The 20,464-nt window shown below is 35.7% G+C and overlaps 1 protein-coding gene across 3 annotated transcripts in view; it reads right to left on the minus strand.

The window, feature by feature from the left end:
- The window catches only part of LOC105498565 (four and a half LIM domains 5), a 52,131-nt gene extending 32,281 nt beyond the window's left edge, over positions 1-19,850 (minus strand). Inside the window, exons 1-2 of one of the 3 annotated variants that reach the window (XM_011770709.2) lie at positions 19,693-19,848; positions 19,086-19,316 (exon numbers count right to left, since the gene is read on the minus strand). The gene's annotated coding sequence lies outside the window, so the exon portion shown is untranslated. Of the gene's footprint in view, positions 1-19,085; positions 19,317-19,692 lie in introns of all 3 variants that reach the window. The other 2 variants (XM_071096706.1, XM_011770708.3) reach the window with 2 other exon arrangements.
- Between the last annotated feature and the right edge of the window lie 614 nt (positions 19,851-20,464).

Here is a 20,464-nt window from a genome sequence, read left to right on the forward strand (position 1 = left end):
TTAAAACTACACAGGTTTAGTATCACCCTTTTTGTTCTCTCTGGGATATAAGAAAATTTTCAAGACTATAAGAGTATTGCCTTTGAAGATAAAATTAGATTATCTAGGACTCTGTCTATCCAGAGCCTAACCTTCTGCTTTTAAATCTATCATTAGTCTTGCTTCTGCAATGTTAATTCCAAAGAAACTGCAACCATTTCAGCAGACATAAGTCTTCCCTTCTACTCCCTTCAAACTTGCTCTGTTATGCATTTTAAAGGTGTTCTGGAAGAGCAGATATAGTTTCTAGGTTGCCGCAGAGTCTCCTCAAAGGCTTGTTCTAGGATCTGATTTAGTGACAAAGCTTAGGATAGATAAGGAGAAAAGCTAAAAAGATGATTTATCTAAAAGTATTTAGCATAGGCTCAGCACATGGTTGGGACAGCGTATTTCTTGTACATGAATCCTCAAATCAACACTGTTTCCTGGAGATTGAGTCTGTAGATGGATGCTATAGATCTAATATAAATCAGCAAGTATTCCCCTCCACCTCTTTATGCTCCTTGGAAAATTCGACAAGTATTTTATAATATTTTTTAAGACGATTAATTGTGCCAGGGTTTTTAAAAAATGTTTTATTTTCATTTGCTTTTTTGGAGATCACCTTCATTATCCTCTGAATTCTGGTAGCTGTTTTCAGCAGTGCAGAGTGGGCCCCTCATTGATTCACCTACTTAACATTGTTTCTACCAGCTTTCACTTGCCATTTGATGGGGAAGTGCTTCCCCTTGCATCAGATGGCAAGTGCAAGCTTATCTAGTAAGAAGTATAATCTGCCATTGCAGAAACTAAGTCTCCTGAGGAAGGACCAAAGCTGTAACACGGGCACCATCTGTAACAAACATTGCTGAGCTGAATAACTCCCACAGGGTCAGGTATTTAGGTAGCAGAAGATAACATAAACATTTTGCCATGGTCTGAAAGAGTGTGTTTTATCAGAAAGAAAGAACAATGGCTTTTGCATCTTTCATTTTCCATTCATGTGTTTAATATCATGATTTACGAAAAGATTGTAAATTGGTTACCATGAAGCCAAGATGGCTATTTTATTTTCCTAGAAATTACAAATTTTAATTTCTGTCAATGAGTGATGAGAAAAATAAATCCTTACTCAATTAAGTCGCCTTAAATGGAGGACACATATATTGAATTTAATTCAATGGCTTCAGGGAAGGTTCAGTTAATAACCTGGGTCCAGGAATTTAGAGGAACTCTGCAGAGTGCTCCAATCACCACAGCTAGTCAGTTCATCTTGACCCTATATAATCTTGAAAAACTAAGAGTATACACTCCCTATAATATAGGAGAATCAAAAAATTATTTTCTATGATTTTCTTTAAAACAAATATGTTTTCAAATATAAGCAATAAACAGTGTCTCTTCTAGTAGTACATGGATAGTGTTGGAAACTGTCCAATAAAATGAAGAGTATACTTTATTTGGAAGGTGGCCAATACAAAATGATAGATGGGGTTATATATTCCTTATCTAATAGAGCCTATAAAGCAGTTTAAAAAAATCTGTGATTTACCTAGATAGCAACTCCAGTTAAACAAATTAGTTAGGAAGAGCTTTCAGCTATTCAACTAAGAGCAATAAATAAGATTTCAAAATCAATCACATAATTCTTTTCTGAGATTATGTCAAGACTAACCATATAATATATTGGTTTTCATTTATCCTGGCATTAATGTGTATTATAGATTCTGTTGGTTTATGACCTCCTTAAAATGCATAAAACATAGTGATAAAAGGAGAGTTCATTTCTGGGTCTTTTAAAAGAACAGCCTGTCAACATGTTCTGTTCCACTTCTGGCTTAAACCTTTTTCAAGTCTGAGGTTCATAAGGGCACATTTATAAGTTGTATTATTATGACATGGTTAATGAAAGCCCTTTGTGTTTCTTTAGATACTTTTAATATTCTACCTTCTAATATAAATGTTCTGGAGCTTGTTGTATCCCTTCTAACTGAAATGGAAACTCATTGAGAGCAACCATTATGTCTTACTCATTTCTATACTTCAATTAGAGCCAAGCAGTAGCCATCATATACTGGGCGATCTCTGAAAAGGTCTTGCATAAAACTGATGATAATTTGTAAAGGATTTCTACTTAAGTGAAAGTGATGATGGCTCAAGGCCAAGAAAACAGGCTGCAGCACGAGGTAGAACTTTCTTTTTGGAGACATCATTATGACTTCATAGTAAATACAAGCAGTCTAGGTAAGGGTGTGGTAAGCATCCTTTCCTTGATTTATAAGGAGAAGTCTCCAGATACATTCAGTTTCTTTTCCTCTGAACTGGTGAGCGAGGTTGAAGGATACAAGTATCCTATCTCTTTGCAAGTCTACCAGCAGTTTTACTGGTGGGTGCCTCTTTAAACCTTTTTATTCTGTTTTCAGAAATAGTGGTCCCTGGAGACTTCAGACTCTTAGTGAGTCTGCAGAAGGCTGGGGAGGGAAGGGTTAGACTTTGATAACAGGAGCCCTCTCTGTCCTTTCACAGACCTGGGAAGGCCTCATCCCCAGAAACTTCTGTAGAGCCCTGCAGCCTGTCACTAAGAGTTTGTTATAAAGCATAATGTATCCCTTGTCATATACATGAAGTTTCAAACTTACCTGCCAATTCTTAACTACCAGTTGACAATTTTCTGGTAGTCAAAAATGACTTTTTGGGGATGGGTCACAGCAACAGTTTATGAAACCACTCCATTATTAGCATTATATTAGGCATTATGACAATATCAAAATACACACATGGTACACGGCAAAATCATGACATTTATAATCTACCTTGCAAGGTCAAATGTTGGAAATTATATCCACAGATGGTACCTTAGAGAAAATTAGATAGTACATATTGAAATGTTTTTAAAACTATTGTGAATTATACAAATGTCAACATTATTGACAAAATGTATAGGAAATAATGATAACTAGAATATACAAAAATATATTATTAAAATTGTTGTGTGTATAATTTGTTATCATAATGGCACTGTAACATTTGGTACTGATCAATACCAAACGTGGCTTCCCATCAACTGATACTGAAAGTAAAAATACCAAGAGTCATTCTTGAAGAAAGTCTATGAAACAGTATGATAAAGAGACAATTAAGGAAGGTAGCAAGATTTCTTTTTTCATCATACAGAATTTGTACCTTTGGAATTTTGTACCAAATGCATGAGTTGCCTATTTCAAATACTAAATAAAATCTTCATAAGAAGACTGAACTTATTCCACTTGAGTCTCCTGTTCTTTATCATAGAATGCAAGAACTAGAAGAAATATGTTAGTTTCAAGTCCTCATTTTACAGATTTGAAAACTAAGTTCCAAAGAAAGTACTAATACATTCAGTCTCTCTTTTCAGAAAAAATAGAAAAAATGAAATATATCTACAAAATGAAATTTTGTAAATAGTAGAAAATACTCACATAACTAATCCAAATCAATTTTTTTTTTTTTTTTTTTTTTTTGAGACAGGGTCTCACTCTGTGGCTGAGGCTGGAGTGCAGTGGCTCAATCTCGGCTGACTGCAACCTCCGTCTCCCAGGTTCAAGCGATTCTTGTGTCTCAGCCTCCAGAGTAGCTGGGACTATAGGTGCACGCCACTATAACTGGCTTAATTTTGTATTTTTTATAGAGATGGGGTTTCGACATGTTGGCCAGGCTAGTCTCAAACTCCTGACCTCAAGTAATTCTCCCACCTCGGCCTCCCAAAGTGCTGGGATTACAGGCGTGAGCCACTGAGCCCGGTGCCAAATCAGTTTTTTTTTTTTTTTTTTTTTTTTTGAGACGGAGTCTCGCTGTGTCGCCCAGGCTGGAGTGCAGTGGCCGGATCTCAGCTCACTGCAAGCTCTGCCTCCCGGGTTTTTACGCCATTCTCCTGCCTCAGCCTCCCGACTAGTCGGGACTACAGGCGCCCGCCACCTCGCCCGGCTAGTTTTTTGTATTATTTTTTTTTTTTTTAGTAGAGACGGGGTTTCACCGTGTTAGCCAGGATGGTCTCGAACTCCTGACCTCGTGATCCGCCCGTCTCGGCCTCCCAAAGTGCTGGGATTACAGGCTTGAGCCACCGCGCCGGGCCTACCAAATCAGTTTTAACAAGCTGCTTTTTAGACTAGATTGCCGGTTTGCAATGATTGACTTAATTAGGACCATGTTGTTAACAGAAGTAAAAGAGAAGATCAGCTAAAATTAGATGTCAGTTTAGTGACTCATTTAAAGACAACTTACATTTATCATTTTGGTTATTTTGTACAATTTGTCTCTCAGCTTTGCTCTTTATGTCCTTGTTTTTTTAAGAAGAAAAAAAATTAACTTCTACCTTGCAATAAATTAACTGTGCAACCAATGAGTCTTTTCTGTTATAGTTTACTAAAAATCAAATCTCAATCATTGGAATAAGAATAACGAGAAGTAAGGAGGAAGAGGAAAGGAGGGGAAAAGCAGAGAGGAGAATTGTAGGAAAACTCAGAAAAAAGAAATCCCTCATTGGTATGGTGTAAGGTATTTACAGAAAAAGCCTCTTAATGCTGTAGTCATTTTGCTATACTTCCTCCCTATAAAAGCATACTTCTGATCCACGTCCATTTTCACAGAACCACTAACAGCTGGGAGGGATTTTTGAAATTCTCTAGTTTCATTTACTGTTCTAATCTAACAAATGAGAAAAACTGAATTCACAGAGGCGAATTGACTTTTTTCTTTTTCTTTTTTTAAAGAAAAAGCTGCCAAACTACTTAGTAAAAAAACCTCAACAAGAATTCAGGTTTCCAAGCTTCTCACAGAGCCATTTGTTTTGCTTTTCCATATAGAAGTTGGTAAAAAGCTTGTTTAAAATGATAGCTTTAGATAGGCTGTAATTTTTCAAAACATAGAGAAAGATGAAAACTTTCTCTCCTTATTTGCATCTATCCTTCTAAGTTTTAATTGTTGACCAGATCATAGCCTCATAAGCATGAATAGAGAGGTTCATTCCATGCCTAAAACCAAGCTGCTGCTAGCTGTACAAAATGAAACAGCTATCTTCAAAGGCAGTACAAATCCCCTGTAACATTCAGGGCAACTCAAGTTATTATTGGATTACTGTAAAAGTTGGAAAGATAAGCCCAAAATCATATTTGGCTTTATTTTCTGCATTCTCATCTGATAAAATGAGATTAGTGATGTGTGTACATGTGTGGTATATGTGTATGTGAGTATTTGTGAGAAGGTGTGCTGTGGGGATGGGTGTGTGTGTGTATGTATTTGTGAGAATTTGTACTGTGTGTATATGTGTGTGGGGGGATGTTTGAGAAGGGGTTGAGGGGTGGAGGTTGATGTTAACTAGTTTTTCCAGTATCTATAAATGAAGCAAAATAATCTGCCTCTTGCCAGAATGTGATTTTAAAAGGTACAAGGTAAAGCTGTATCCTGTGCTTTGGTGATAACACTAATCAATAATTACAAGCTATTCTTTTGACAGTTTAAAATGTGTTGATGATGTTGGTGGTGGGGGTTGGCCATTTGATGTTTAAAGCCAGCTTTAATTTAATTTAATTTTTATCTGTTCTCCCTCTCAGAGATTTAGGCAAAGTTGATTCTCAGCATCCATCAAAGGAAAATGATTATAGCCAAAATACTCGGAGCTTTCACTTAGCAGTTGTATGTTTGAGGCTTTGGAAGCACAACATGTTGATCTCAGGTTTTTATGCTAATTCTTTATATAAGGAAAGGGGAAAAATCTGTTACCATTTCCTTGGAAACCAAACTGTTCACAGTATTAGTAGCTAAATATTGGTTACAATTTAATGTTAATTTTCATCCCAAACATCACACGTAATATGTGAATTCTTAAGGCATGCCAATGCATCACACAAAGCAGAGACCTTTCCTGTCCTGTTTAGAGTTGTGCCCGTGGCACCTACAAGAAAGCCTGGCACAAATATGTGCTGAATGAATGCAGAAAGGAAGAAGTCAGATGTTTGGTTCTAGAATCCTGTCTGTCTTTTTCACTTTAAACCCTATGGTATCAAACAGCTCCCTGAATATATATACTTTAGTTCTGTAGGTTTCATAAAAAGCTCTTGAGGGCCAACTCTGGGCCATCCATGGTGCTTGGCAGTAAAGTAAAGGTCTTTACCTATGAAAAGCCTATGCGATGGCCTGGGAGAGAGACATTCTTTTACTCTATCTCTTTACTCCATCTCTACTCCAGTGAAGACATCTCTTTACTACATCATTGTACAAGATAAGGACCTGGCTGCATGTTCGTATGGTTCTTGATACTTTACCACCCGCAGTATGCTTTATCTCTGGCTAATTGTGTTTCCTGTTCGACAGAAAAGACAGGGAAGATACTATGCTTGCCAGCAGACTCCTGGTGTCTAGTTTATTACCAGCATATGCTGAAGGCTCAGTAAATATTTGCAGATGGAAGAGACTGAAAGAAGAATGAGAGAGGACCTGTGGGAAAGTGTGAAGGTATGCACAGAGTAGTCTGGGTATTTTAGGAAGTTTCTGGAAAACTTCAGGTAAAGCTTCTTTTAGAGCTGTGCCTTGAAGGTTGAGTTAAAGGCAGTCTCTAAGACAAAGTAGGAGGAGGTTCCTAAGCTGAGGGCCGTCCGCACAGTTGTGGAGGTGATGACAGAGCATGATCAGGGGAGTGGTCTGCAAGCTCACAATCACCACTAGAACTGGAGGGTGGTATCCATACTTGGATAACAAAAAGGTCATATATAAAAACTAGTTCTTTTTACATGTCAGAGCTTTAAAAACTTAACTACACATTGCTATGGATTTATTTGGCCCACTGTTTTCTTTTTGGCCAACTAAAGACCATACTGAAAAGGTGGATCTATGACATATTCTATTAACTAAAAGTCTTGGCATTTCAACAATTTTCACTGACATACTAAATTTAAAACAGATCAAGAATTTTTTTTTGAGTTGAAGATCGTAACAGAGAACTTCTCATTCCCCCTGGTTTCTGTGCTTGCCCTTTAAAGGAGTTTCTCTCTTTTAAAGGATTCACTCATTCTGTGTCACTTGAGGAGTGACTTAACTGATAAATAATTGGGCAAAGGGGCACTTCATGTGGAGCCACATTCTTTCCCTTACTCCGCTGGAAGTTGCCAGTGCATGGGCCTATGTTCCCTCTCTGCAGTGAATTAACTCCAACTGCTCAGTCCCAGCTCATGAGGGAGCTCTGTAAGATCCAGGCTCTCTACTCCTTCTGGGAAGAAGCTGAATTCAGGCTGGGAAGGGAAGGGCTTGGTCTCTTACGCACGTTTTGTTTTCTACTCCCGCATTAACAATAATGATGTTAATAATAAATTGATCCGTACGTGATTTCTGTATCTATTTCTCAATTGCTTTAGAACTCTGAAAGGAGACATACATGATTAAGTGGAACTTTCCAGTCTAAACAAATGTTACAGTAAAGCTAGTTTTATTCTTGTTCTGTTTGTTGTATGTATGTGTATGCGTATTGAGAGACGGGGAGAGGAGGGGAATGAGAGAGACATACATATATTAACTTTTGTTAACCAGATGTTAAATTAGGCAGCAGGACCTATTCTCTGATGATGCTAGTTATTATAGTTTAAATGAAAATAATCTCTTGGCTCAGTTAAAAAATCAAAAGCAGTAAATATTCCAACTACCTTCACTGAAATAACCATTAATTGTTATTTTAATTGTTATTTTAAATGTTTTTGAAAATTTAACTTGTGACCTATTTTCTCTTTAAAGTTTATTAGCTTTTAGGATTCTGAATATTATTTTCCCAGGTGGAATTCTGATAATAGCATAAATGTATTTCTACTAATCAATGTTTTCCAGATCATTTGGTATCTAAGTGAAGAATATTATAAGTGAAGTACCAGTATGTATTTTAATAAGAAATTATGGTTTATAAAGTGACTTTATATATATTATTTAGAATAGCGATTCTTAATCATTTTATATTTAATAATTATTTAGCATATAATAAAAGCTATTTACCTCTCCTTAAAAATATATACAAATGCATACGTTCACAGAAATTTCTCAAACCCTGGGAAGGCAGGGTTCTCGGAATCAGGCTCTACAGTAGAGATCTGTACTATATAGAGCTCAAGGGCCAAATCTAGCCACTGCCTGTTTTTGTATGGTCTGAAACCTAAGCATCGCTTTTACATTTTTTAATGATAAATAAATACCAAAAGAGGAATATTTTTGACATATGAAATTTAAATATCAGTGTTCATAAGTGAAGTTTTATTGGAACACAGCCACACTCATTCATTATCATACTATCTATGGCTCCTTTCCAGGTACAACAGTAGGCTGAGTAATTTTGAAGACTAAAATATTATCTGGCTCTTTGCAGAAAACATTTTGCTGATCCCTAATCTCAAGTTTCAAAGTACATTTTGTGCTTTTAATTGTATTTTGCTGGGTGTTTGTTAAAGTATGCTTAAGTTTAATTAGAATTTCAAAAGAACTTTCTATACACTACTTAAAAGAATATATATTTACTAAATGGTTTTAAAAATAATACTAGAAGTCATTAACATGGTGTTTGGAAGGGAATTTAATGGCATGGTGAAATGCTTATAATTCTCTAAGTGGGAAAAAAGTGTGAATAGAATAATCAGTATGACCTCAATTATATACATTTTTTAAAAAGTAGAAACAAGTTTAGAAGAAAATATGCACAAATGTTAAGCTTCTTAATTGAAGCTAAGGAGTATTTAAAATTTTACTTTTCAGTATTTTTCAAATTGTATACTCCAATCTATCACTTCGGTAATAAGGAAACATAAGAAAAATATTGAAAAAATGGGAATATAATTGTTTAATTTTTTAAAAAATTAAAGGTCAAAAATTAGAATATTTTGTGATAGTATAACTATCAACATGTTCAAGGAAACAAGTGAATAAACTAAATATAATTACAAGACCAGAAATCATTTTTATAAATGAAATCTTAATTTAGATAGCATGACAGCTTGGTGTCAGATTTTTTTCAAATGCAAATTATACCATGAATCTACTAAAGAAGTGTTGATGTTTATGTGACAAAAAATCTTAAACAAAATTGGAAGCATTTTAGTTCTATACTAGGAGGCATTTGGTCAAAATTGATGATAGACAGCTCCTTGTCAATAGGAGCCTCTTTCGTGTTCATTAGCACAATAGAGAGTTTCATGATATAAAGAAAATTGAACACCTTGACTCTTTTTCAGTAGGTTTATACTGGCTTGATCTAACTGATGAATAAATGAATGAAAATATGAATGAATGAATTACATGTATGTATGACTTTTTGTTACTGTCAAAAATAATACATAGTTTGATACCTTGATCAGGAGAACTGTTAATCTTCTTTTCAAAAGTATTAAGGGTCAGGGAGATAGCAGCAAGATAGCCAACTAGAAGCCCCTAGTGCTTATGCCCCTCTCAAAGACAGCCAGAACAATGGAAAAGCAGCTGCATTTCCATTGGGTGAGCACAAAACTCAGGATAGCTACATAGAGAATAAGGAAATGCCAGGCCTTCACCATCCCATCCCCGAAGTGGGATCAGCTGGGAGCCAGGAGGAACTTCTTATGGTGAGGAGGTAAGCAGGATGACTCCAACAACCTCCATCAATACCTTGGACACATACAGATCTCCCCACTGGTGTTTTCTGGAGTCTTCTCAGGCACCAAGCCCACCTGGTGAAGCCTGCCTGGAGTCCATATAGCTGTGCTCAGCCAGAGAAGGAGTTGACACTGTGCTCCACCTGCTGTGGCCCATGTGACTACTGTGCTATGGCATCTTGGAACAGGAACTACAGATAGAGTGAGCCTTACTCAAGGAGTAAGTAGTCATGGCTCTCCTTCATCCCTGAGACTAAACCACCCCTGAACCACCCCATCCCAAGAGCCCCACGTCCCCAGTTGTGCTGTTAGCAGTGTTAACACTGTTTCCTGTGAGGTCAAGAGGAGGTGGAATTGCTCTACCAACTCCTCCCCCTGCCCCTGCTGAAGCAGCACTCTGTCTCTTGGGAAAGCAATACCTTGGCTATTCAGACCAGTCACGTCTTCCTGGTGTCTAAGTTGAAGTGGTGCCCTGCATCCTAGGAAATGGTGCCTTGGCCACCCAGAACAGTCATGCACTCCATTACTTAATCTGAATTGATGCCCTGCATACCAAGAAAGCAGTGCTTGTGTAGCCAAGAGCAGTCACATCCTTCAAACCTGAGCTGAAGTGGCACATTGTCGCTTGGGGAACTGTTGCTCTGGCTGAGCTGAGCAGAAACTGAGCTGAGACACCCTGCTCTATAAACTGAACAACTTTAGACCTTGATTCCCTGGAGCTGGCCTAGCTCTCTAGAGTCTCAGATGCTGAAGTACCCCTCTATCTAGGGAGTGGAGTCATTGCTGTGTTTTTTCCTACCCACCTGACACCCAGGGAGCAAGCAACAGCTGTCCTCCACCATTTTGGAGTACTGAAAGCAAATGCACTTGGCCCCGCACATTCTGGGATACTGCTAAGCACCACCATCTCAGGGTCTACAATCACTACTACCCAGTGCCTCATCCCTTGGATCCTGAGTTGACACTGTGCCCTATTGACTCAGGTTCCTGAATTGCAGCCATACCCTGCTCCCCAGGCCAAAGTTCCAGAGCGCTCCTTATTCCCTGGAGTATTGAGGTCAGTGCTGTGCCCTGCCCCCAGGGGTAGAATCACAGCTACAACCTGGCACCCCGAGCCTGAGCTGCTAGGGGGTGCCTCAAAATCATAGATCCTGGTTCTGTAGGTAACCTACATCAAACCCTGCCACAAGGGGTGAAGCTGTACCCCAAGGCCAAGTTGTCTCAATAGCTTTATGAGATACTGAGCTGAAAACTCCTACTGCACGTAGAACCCTGATCACTGCACTAGAACCCGTGCCACTGCAGTTGCTTGTAGGTCATGTCAGACTTGACATCAAATGGGATCCCCTCAGCTAAGTCTCCTTATTTTAGAGAAAACCAGAATAGGAGGACTCCAGAAGCCCTTAACACAAAGAACATTAAAAACCTATGTTGCCAATGCCATTGCCACAAACCTCTAAGCATAGGCTATGAGGCACCCACAGTTATTTCTGACCTTGAATACAACGGAAGAAGCTGCATAGAGACTATATCTCTATACCTGTCATGAAACAGAGTCACTATACGTTTTCTAGCTGCACAGTAAAACTCAACTGCAGGATGAAACTTTCTTCATGAAAATCACTCTAGAAAGTTTGAAAAAGGTGATTATTTCACTAGATACACAGACATCAATGCAGGGACACAAGAAACATGAAAAAGCAAGGAAATAAGAGACCAACAAAGGAACATAAAAACTCTCTAGTAATAGACTCCAACGAAAAGGAAATCAATTAATTGCCAAAAAAAAGAAATGTAAAATAATGATCACAAGGAAACTCAATGAGATACAAGAAAATAAAGATAGACAATTAAATACAATCAGAAAAACAATTCACAATATAAATGAAAAATTCAATGAAGAGATAAAAATCATAAAAAGAACAAAACAAGAATCCTTCAGTTGAAGAATTCAATGAATAAAATATAAAATACAATAGAAAGTTTCAGAAGCAGACTTGATCAAGCAGGAAAAAGAATCTCTGAACTTAAAGTTGGGTCTTTTGAAGTTACCCCGTCAGAGAAAAGCAAAAAGAAATAAGAATGAAAATGAGTGAAGAAATCCTATAAGATTTACTGGAAAACATTACACAAACAAATATTCATATTATGGGATTTCCAGAAGGAGAAGATAAGGAAAAAGGTATAGAAAGCCTGTTTAATAAAATAATAACTGAAAACTTCCCAATTTAGTGGTGGGGGTTGTGGAGGAGGGATATTTGAACATCCAGCTCCAGGAAACTCAAAATTTCCCAAATAGATTCAACCCCAAAAAGGTCCTCTTAGAGGTGCATTATAGGCAAATTGTCATAAGTCAAAGACAGAGTTCTGAAAACAGCAAGAGAAAATTGTCAAGTCACATAAGAGAACTGCCATTAGACTAATAATAAATTTTGCTACAGAAACCTCACAGGCGAGGAGATTATAAAGTTATAAACTCAAAGTGGTGAAAGAAGAAAAAAAAATTGCTAGCTAAGAATACTATACCCAGCAAAGTTACCCTTCAGAAATTAGGAAGAAATAAAGCCTTCTTGATGTAAGAAAAAAGTGAAGGAATTCATCCTCACTTGCTTTTGCCTTACCAGAAATGCCTAAGTGATTTCCACTTACATCTGGAAGTGAAAATCACTGCCATGAAAACACACAAAGAGTATAAAGCTCATTTGTAGAGCAAATATATGAGGAGAAAGTGAAAAGAGTTAAACCCTGTCACTGCAGAAAACCACCAAACCACAATGATTAAAATAAGATAAAAAGAAAGGAAAAAAAGATATACAAGAAAACAGGAAAAGAACAAAATAGTGGGTGTAAGTCCTCACATGAATAATAACCTTGACTGTAAACAGACTAAATTCCCAACTGAAAAGATATAGACTAGCCGAATGAATTAAAAATAAAAGAGACCCAACTATATACTGCCTAAAAGAAACTCATTTCGCCTCGAAAGACACATATAGAATAAAAACAAGGGATGGAAAAAAAATCCACACAAATGGAAACCAAAAGCAAAGGAGAATAGCTATACTTATATCAGATAAAGCAGACTTTAAACAAAAAGCCATAAAAAGAGACAAGGTTATTGTAACTTCAGCAAGAAGATGTAACAATTGTAAACATATACACACCCAATACCAAAACACCTAGATTTATAAAGCAAATATAATTTAACACAAAGGAGAAATAGATTTCAGTACAATAATAGTTGGGTACTTCAACACCCCTCAGCATTGGACAGATCATTCAGGCAGAAAATTAACAAAGAAACATTTAATTCAAACTTCACTTTAGACCAAATGGACCTACCAGCCATTTACAGAAAATTTCATTCAACAGCTGCAAAATACATATTCTTTTCATTAGAAAATGGAACATTCTTTAGGATAGAACACATGTTAGGCCACAAAACAAATCTTAACAAATTTAATAGAAGTCATATCAGTTATTTTTTGATGACAATATAATAAAACTAGAAATCAAAATAACAAGAGGAACTTTAAAAATTGTACAAATACATAGAAATTATACAACATGTTCCTGAATAACAAATTGGTCAATGAAGAAATTAAGAGGTAGATTTTAAAATATCTTCAAACAAATGAAAATAGAAACACAAATTACCAAAACATCTGGGATATAGCAAAAGCAGTATTAGAAGGCAAGTGTGTAGCAACAAACACCTATATCAAAAAAGTAGAAAGATATCAAATAAACAAGCTCATAATGCACTTCAAGAAACTGGAAAAGCAAGAGTAAACCAAGGCCAAAATTAATAGATAGAAAGAAATAAAAGCATACATAAATAAAATTAAGACTAAAAAATACAAAATATCAACAAAATGGAAAGTTTAGTTTTTTTTTGAAAAGATAAACAATATCAACATTCCATTGGTTTGACTACCCAAGAAAACCGTAAAGCTTCCAATAAAATCAGGAATGAAAAGGAGACATTACAACCAATACCATAGAAATACAAAAAATTATCAGAGACTATTATAAACAGCTATATACCAAAAACTTTAGAAGACCTGGCAGAAATAGGTAAATTTCTGGACACAAACAACCTATCAAAAGTGAACCAACAAGAAAGAGAATACCTGAACAGATCAATTACAAGTAATGGCATTAAGTCTGTAATAAAGTCTCTTATCAAAAAAAAGCTCAGAATATGATGGCTTCACTCTGGAATTCTACCAAAGATTTATAGAAGAACTAATACCAATTCTCCTCAAATTCTTCCAGAAATTGAAGATAAGGGAATTCTTTCAAACTCATTCTATGAGGCCAGTGCTACCTTGATACCAAAACTAGTCAAGAATGCAACAACAAAAAAAGGAAACTATAAGCCAATAAACATGATGAACATAGTGCAAAAATCCTCAGCAAAATACTTGTGAACCAATCTGGCAGCACATTAAAGAGGTTATTCACCATATAGGTCAGATTTACCCCAGGGATGTAATACAGAAACGAATAAATGTGACACCTTGCGTCAACAAAATGAAGGACAAAAACCATTTGATCATCTCAAGAGATACAGAAAACATATTTGAGAAAAATCCAGCATCCCTAACAAATTCTCAACAAGTTAGGTATAGAAGGAATGTACTTCCACATAATTAAAGCCATGTATGACAAATCCACAGCCAATATCACACTGAATGGAGAAAAGTTTAAAGCTTTTCTTCTAAGATCTGGAACAAGACAATGATCTCACTTTCATCACTTTTATTCAAAATAGTACTGGAAGCCCTAGAGAGAGCACTTAGGCTACAGAAAGACATAAGGAGCATCTAAATTGAAAAGGAGGTCAAATTGTCCTCATTTGCAGATAACAAGAGCTTCTATACAGAAAACCATAAAAGCTCCACCAAAAATCTCAGAACTGATAAGCAGATTCAGTAAAGTTGGAGGATACAAAATAAAAATACAAAAACCAGTAGCTTTTCTATACACCAAAAACAAACTAGTAGAAAAAAAATCAAGAAACAAATTGCATTTATAATAGCTACATAAAAAGCCATGTAGGAATAAATTTAACCAAGGAGGTGAAAGATTTCTACAATAAAAACTACAAAACACTGATGAAAAAAATTGAAGAGGACACACACAAAAAAATCTCATGTTCATGAATTGTAGACATTAATATTGTAAAAATGACAATACTACTAAAAGTGATCTACCAATTCAATGCAATGCTATCAAAATACCAATGACATTCTTCACATAAACAGAAAAAATTTCCTACAATGTATATGAAACCGCAAAAGACCCTGAATAGCCAAAGCAATCCTGAGCAAAATGATCAAGCTGGAGAAATCACATTGTTGAACTTCAAAATATATTTCAAAACTATAGTAACCCAGATAGCATGATATTGGCATATAAATAGACACATAGAACAATGGAACAGAGTAGAGAACCCAGAAATAAATTCACATAGTTACAGCCAAATGATTTTCAACAAAGCTGCCAAGAATATTTAATGGAGAAGGAACAATCTTTTTGAAAAATGATGCTGGGAAAACTGAATATTCATATGCAGAAAAATGAAACTGGATTTCTACCTCACATAACATGTAAAAATCAACTCAAAATGGATTAAAAACTTAAATATAAGACCTGAATCTATGAAGCAACTAGAAGCAAACATAGGGGAAATACTTCAGGATGTTGGTGTGAGCAAAGATTTCATGGATAAGATCTCAACAGCACAAACAACCAAAGCAAAAATAAACAAATGAAATTATGTCAAACTGAAAAGCTTCTGCGCAGCAAAGGAAACAGTTAACAGAGTGAAAAGACAACCTGCAGGATAGGAGAAGGTATTTGCAAACTATTCATCTGCCAAGAGTTTAGTATTCATAATATAAAATGAACTCAATAGCAAAAAAAAAATTCACATTAAAAAGTAGGCAAATAAGCTGAATAGACATCTCTCTAAAGAAGACATACAAATGGCCAACAGGCATGTACAAAAAATGGTCAATGTCATTAATCATCAGGGTAATGCAAATAAAAACCACAAGAAGATATTATCTCACCCCGGTTAGAATGGCTATCACCAAAGAGACAAAAAAAAAAAAAAAAAAAAAAAAGGGCTAACAAGGATGTGGTGAAAAGCAAACTCTTATATGCTATTTGGAATATACATATATATGTGTGCATATATATATATATATATATGCATTATGGAAAACAGTATGGAGGTTCCTCAAAAAATTAAAATAGAACTACCATATGATCCAACAATCCCATTACTGGGTATATATCCAAAGGAAAGGAAATCAGTATGTTAAAGAGATATCCATACTTCCATGTTTATTGCAGTACTACTCACAAGACATAGCCAAGATATGAAATTACCTAAGTTTCCATCAATAGGTGAATGGATTAAAAAAAGTGCTATATATCCCAATGGAATATTATTTGGTTGTAAAAAAGAACAAATTTCTGCCATTCACGGCAACATGAATGAGCTTAGAGGACATTATTTTAAGTGAAATAAGCTAGAAACAGAAAGATAAATACTGCATGTCCTCATGAATATGCAGAAGCTAAAAAAAGTCAATCTCATAGAAGGAGAGAGCAGAATAGTTCTTACTAGAAGCAAAAAAGGGTAGGGGGAAGAAAGAGATAGCCAAAGGTAGGCTAAGAAATACAAAATACAGCTAGATAGGAGGAATAAGTTCGAGTGTTCTATAGCACTATAGGGTAACTATAATTAGCAATTTATTGTATATTTTCAAATAGCTATAAGAGTAGATTTTAAATATTTCCAACACAAAGAAATGAAAAATAAAGTTATAAATTTGCTAATTACCCTGATGCGATAATTTGTTGTATACATGTATACAAACATCACATTGTACCCCATAGATATGTACAGTTATATGTCTATAGTAATAATAAAAGCAAAAAAGAAAAAAGAAGAAAATTCTTAGAAGTCATGTGACTTATGACATGTTACTTAAATTGTTTTATGAACAATTGTAAGAAATAATTAAACAGAATCAAACTGGAAAACAAGCCCCAGAAGCATATTTCTCCACTCCACTTCCACACCACCATCTTTAGAGGATTACAATTGCAATGAAATTGTAAAAATACAAAAAAGTATATTTTTAAATGTGAGGAGACAACCTGAATTTATCAAAATAATCTACTCAGGATCCATATGGTAAATACTCCTTTGACAAAATGAATATGCAAAGGAATAGCTCAAAGCTTTGCTAAAAATCAAGTGAGATAAATTTAAGGTCCATTGGTGCTGGAAATGCAACCGAAGAATTTGAGAAGAAAAAAAATAAAAATGACTACTGTTATTATTATTCTAATATAAAATTCTGTAATACAGCTGTTTTAATTATATCTTTAAGGTAGGGAGGCAAACTCACCTGCCCTCATTCATAGAAAACTCAGTATGAATGACACTTCAAAACCTTGACTGTCTTCTCCACATCACACTATTGCTTTCAAACAGACTCTCTATCTTTATTTATTTAATGAATGTAAACCTTGCTTTTGACATACCCTAGTATGTTCTAATCAGGGTAATTAGCCCGTGTGAAAGTTTAGACATATAGTAAAGATAAGGTAAATCCAAACCCATAAGAATGCTTTACTAGTTCATATAAAATACTAGGGTATATCATCAATAAGTTTATTATTTATTTTTATTTTAAATAGAGTCTCCCTATGTTGCCCCAACTGGTCTTGAACCCCTGGGCTCTAGTGATCCCCACGACTTTGGCCTCCCAAAGCTAGGATTACAGAAGTGAGCCACCATGCCTGGCCTCAAGCTGATTATTTTGCAGGGATTTGAGGCATGTTGGGCAAAAAGGAGTCCTCCTTCTTCTCCTCTTCCTCTACCTCTTTCTTCTCTTCCTCTTCTTCAGTGAGCTTTCAAGGGTACCAAAAAGCAACCAAGAAAAATGATGGTAATTGGAGAGGAAAAAGATAATTACGAGAACAGGGAAATGCAAGCTGGTTTAACTAATATCTGATTCAGAGCTTCCCATGCGGACCCAAGTATTCAGCTTTCATTTCTAAAGAGATCATATCCCCTCAATTGAAAACATAAAAATAAAAACAAATTAAAGCGTCTCTAAATATTCTAAACTCTTATTTGTAATATTTTAGTAGAAAAGTACCCAGTCTTGTGTAATAAATACAAATTAATTCAGCTTTACTCAAAATGTTGGCAAGTGTAATGAAAATAAGAGGTAAATTTGTCAGTGAGGTGGTGTTATATTAAAACACAAATCTGCTACTCTTGCTTAGGTAGAACAGTCCCAGATTTGGCAACTAATGATAATGTGGGAATAAATAGAACAAGTGTAGAAAACAGACACCACAGTTTACCTTCCCCTTAAAGCAATTTGGATTATGGCTTTAAGCATATATCATAACACATATGTTAAGAAATATCTTGTATGATACATATGTTTGCAATACTTATGTTAAATTTTAATCCATATGCTTTGCTAATAAAAATGCTAGTATTTACACATGATGGTATTGTGGATACGAAATGAGGGCTAAAAGAGCTCAAGGATTTCCTTACATTTTATGTATAAGAGCTACGCATTTTGTTAATAATTCTTTTTAATTTCCAATTTTCTGAAGTCTGAAATGACAGCCAAGGAGCTACATTTGGTTTTCAAATGAATGATAGGTACCAAAGAGGATAGGACTAAAATAGTGAGAGAGAAAGCATTAACACATATGGCGTGTATGCTTTTTGCCTGAATAACACTACCTCTGTTTCAAGAAGTAGCACTTTAAATTGATAGAGTCTATTATATATTTCTGTGGGCTGGAAACACAGATATTTTAATTTAACCTTAGGAAACCTAAGATTACGAATTTTTGTATGCCCACTTCTGGAAAGTAGGCAGATTTTTCTTGAAAATAGCAGGAATCTCATTAACTCCTTTTACTTAAAACCTGTAAGTGACTTGAAAATGTGCTCTTGAAATATAAATCTAGTCATAAAATATGCTAAGTGATAATATTATTCATTCAAATAAACGAAGGCAAATAAAATCTCAAGAGCCCTCCTCTTCTTCCTCTTTTTACAACAATAAAGCTGTACCCTGCATTAAAACCATTAGAAAAACTCAAGAGACAATTCCAAGGAGTTATCTGGCACTATGTAACCTCCACACGCAAGTTATGAGAATGATAAATCTGAAAAGCTCAGCATATAAAATTTGATAATCTTTAGCTAAAATGGCCAAGAAACTTCAAAAGGCATACACTTTTGCCAAGCAAAATTTTTCTCTTAAGGAGTTACTGGAAAGTTTATAAAAATTTCTCATCCTTAAAAAAAAAAAATTAGAGAAGTCGAAATACCACAAAACAAAACAAAGGAAACATTTGGGGGAAAGAACTCACTTTGTCTTAAAGCCGCTTCTTCCTGTAATTTAAACAATACAAAAGGAGAATATATGTTGATTATTTTTCCTCCAATCCATATGCGTGTTAACTCCCAAAGGAACAGAAAGTCACCAGCACCATCTGAAGATCCTTTCCAACTGCATGTAGCTTTTTCAACTTTGCAGGAGAAAACAGAAGGGTCCCTGCATTTCCTCCAAGTCTTACACCATGTGCATTACTCCTACTGGGCTGAAAAAGCACTACTTGTCAATTTTTACTTGAAACTATGAGTAACAAATTCTCTGCAGGACATCCTTAAAGGGAAATTCTGCCAGGATTAGCATTCGAAGTATCTGGCTAAGCTCCAAAAAGTTTAAAATACACAACGTTCACACAGACACATACACACTTGAGAAATTTCCACTAACTAGGCTAAATTAAGGGCATATTTATAAAAATAATGCTCTAAAAGCATGATGTATTTTCTGTTTCCTCAATCTGTTTTTGGCTTTGTTTTCTTTGTTTTCTGGTGGTGATCAGAACCTTTCTTTTAGGTTGGAAATGTCTGAACTGCTGAACTTTTCTTTTGGACTGTCTGGAAAGAGATGAGGCCCCATGCTCTTACCTGCAAAGCTATTGGTACCTTGAGCGATGACCCCCTGGGTTGTGGCCTCTATCACTGCCTTCTTGGGAAATTGGGGAACTCTGAGACATAAGTTTGAGTAGAGTACTCAAGGTAGTTCCCTGCTCTCTGGACTTGCAGTGTAGACCCAGCCTTTCCTGCTCTGCCTGCTTCCTGGTGAGCTGGCCACAATTGTGACATCACATCCATGGCTGTATGACTTCATAAAGCATAAACTCATTGGGTTTTTTGAAATCTTCGAAACACAAAAAGTAGACAGCGATGTCAAGAGTTGGATCTGAAGAAAGTTTTGGATATTAAACCAATCCACAATAAGTATTCTCAGAGGGGCACACTGATTCATAAAGCAAGTGACATTTTCTCTTAGAATCTCCATTTGAGGCCATTTCTTCAGTTTGGGAGGCAGGATGAGAGAAGAAATTCTGCCTTAATTCCAGACCAAACTTAAACTGTCCTTGTTCTAAGTGCTAAAGGAGTGAAATGTTAATATCTTCTAAGGTCAAACTCGGGTATATACAGTCAAAGAACTTGAGCTAGGGAAACGCAGAGCCAGTTAACTGTATGTTTTGTTATTCACTTGACTTTACTGATTAAGACATTATGAAAATGAACATATGGTGATTAACAACAATAAATTTGGATTCAGCAAAAGGATATAAGTATATTTCATTAGTAATAGATTTTAATCCTTAGGACACCATTGCTAAGCAGGTACTAGCTGTATTTTCCTTGTTTTATGGGCAAGGAAAGCAGT

This window comes from Macaca nemestrina, chromosome 5 (assembly GCF_043159975.1).
Source record: "Macaca nemestrina isolate mMacNem1 chromosome 5, mMacNem.hap1, whole genome shotgun sequence".
NCBI classification, from domain to species: domain Eukaryota; kingdom Metazoa; phylum Chordata; class Mammalia; order Primates; family Cercopithecidae; genus Macaca; species Macaca nemestrina.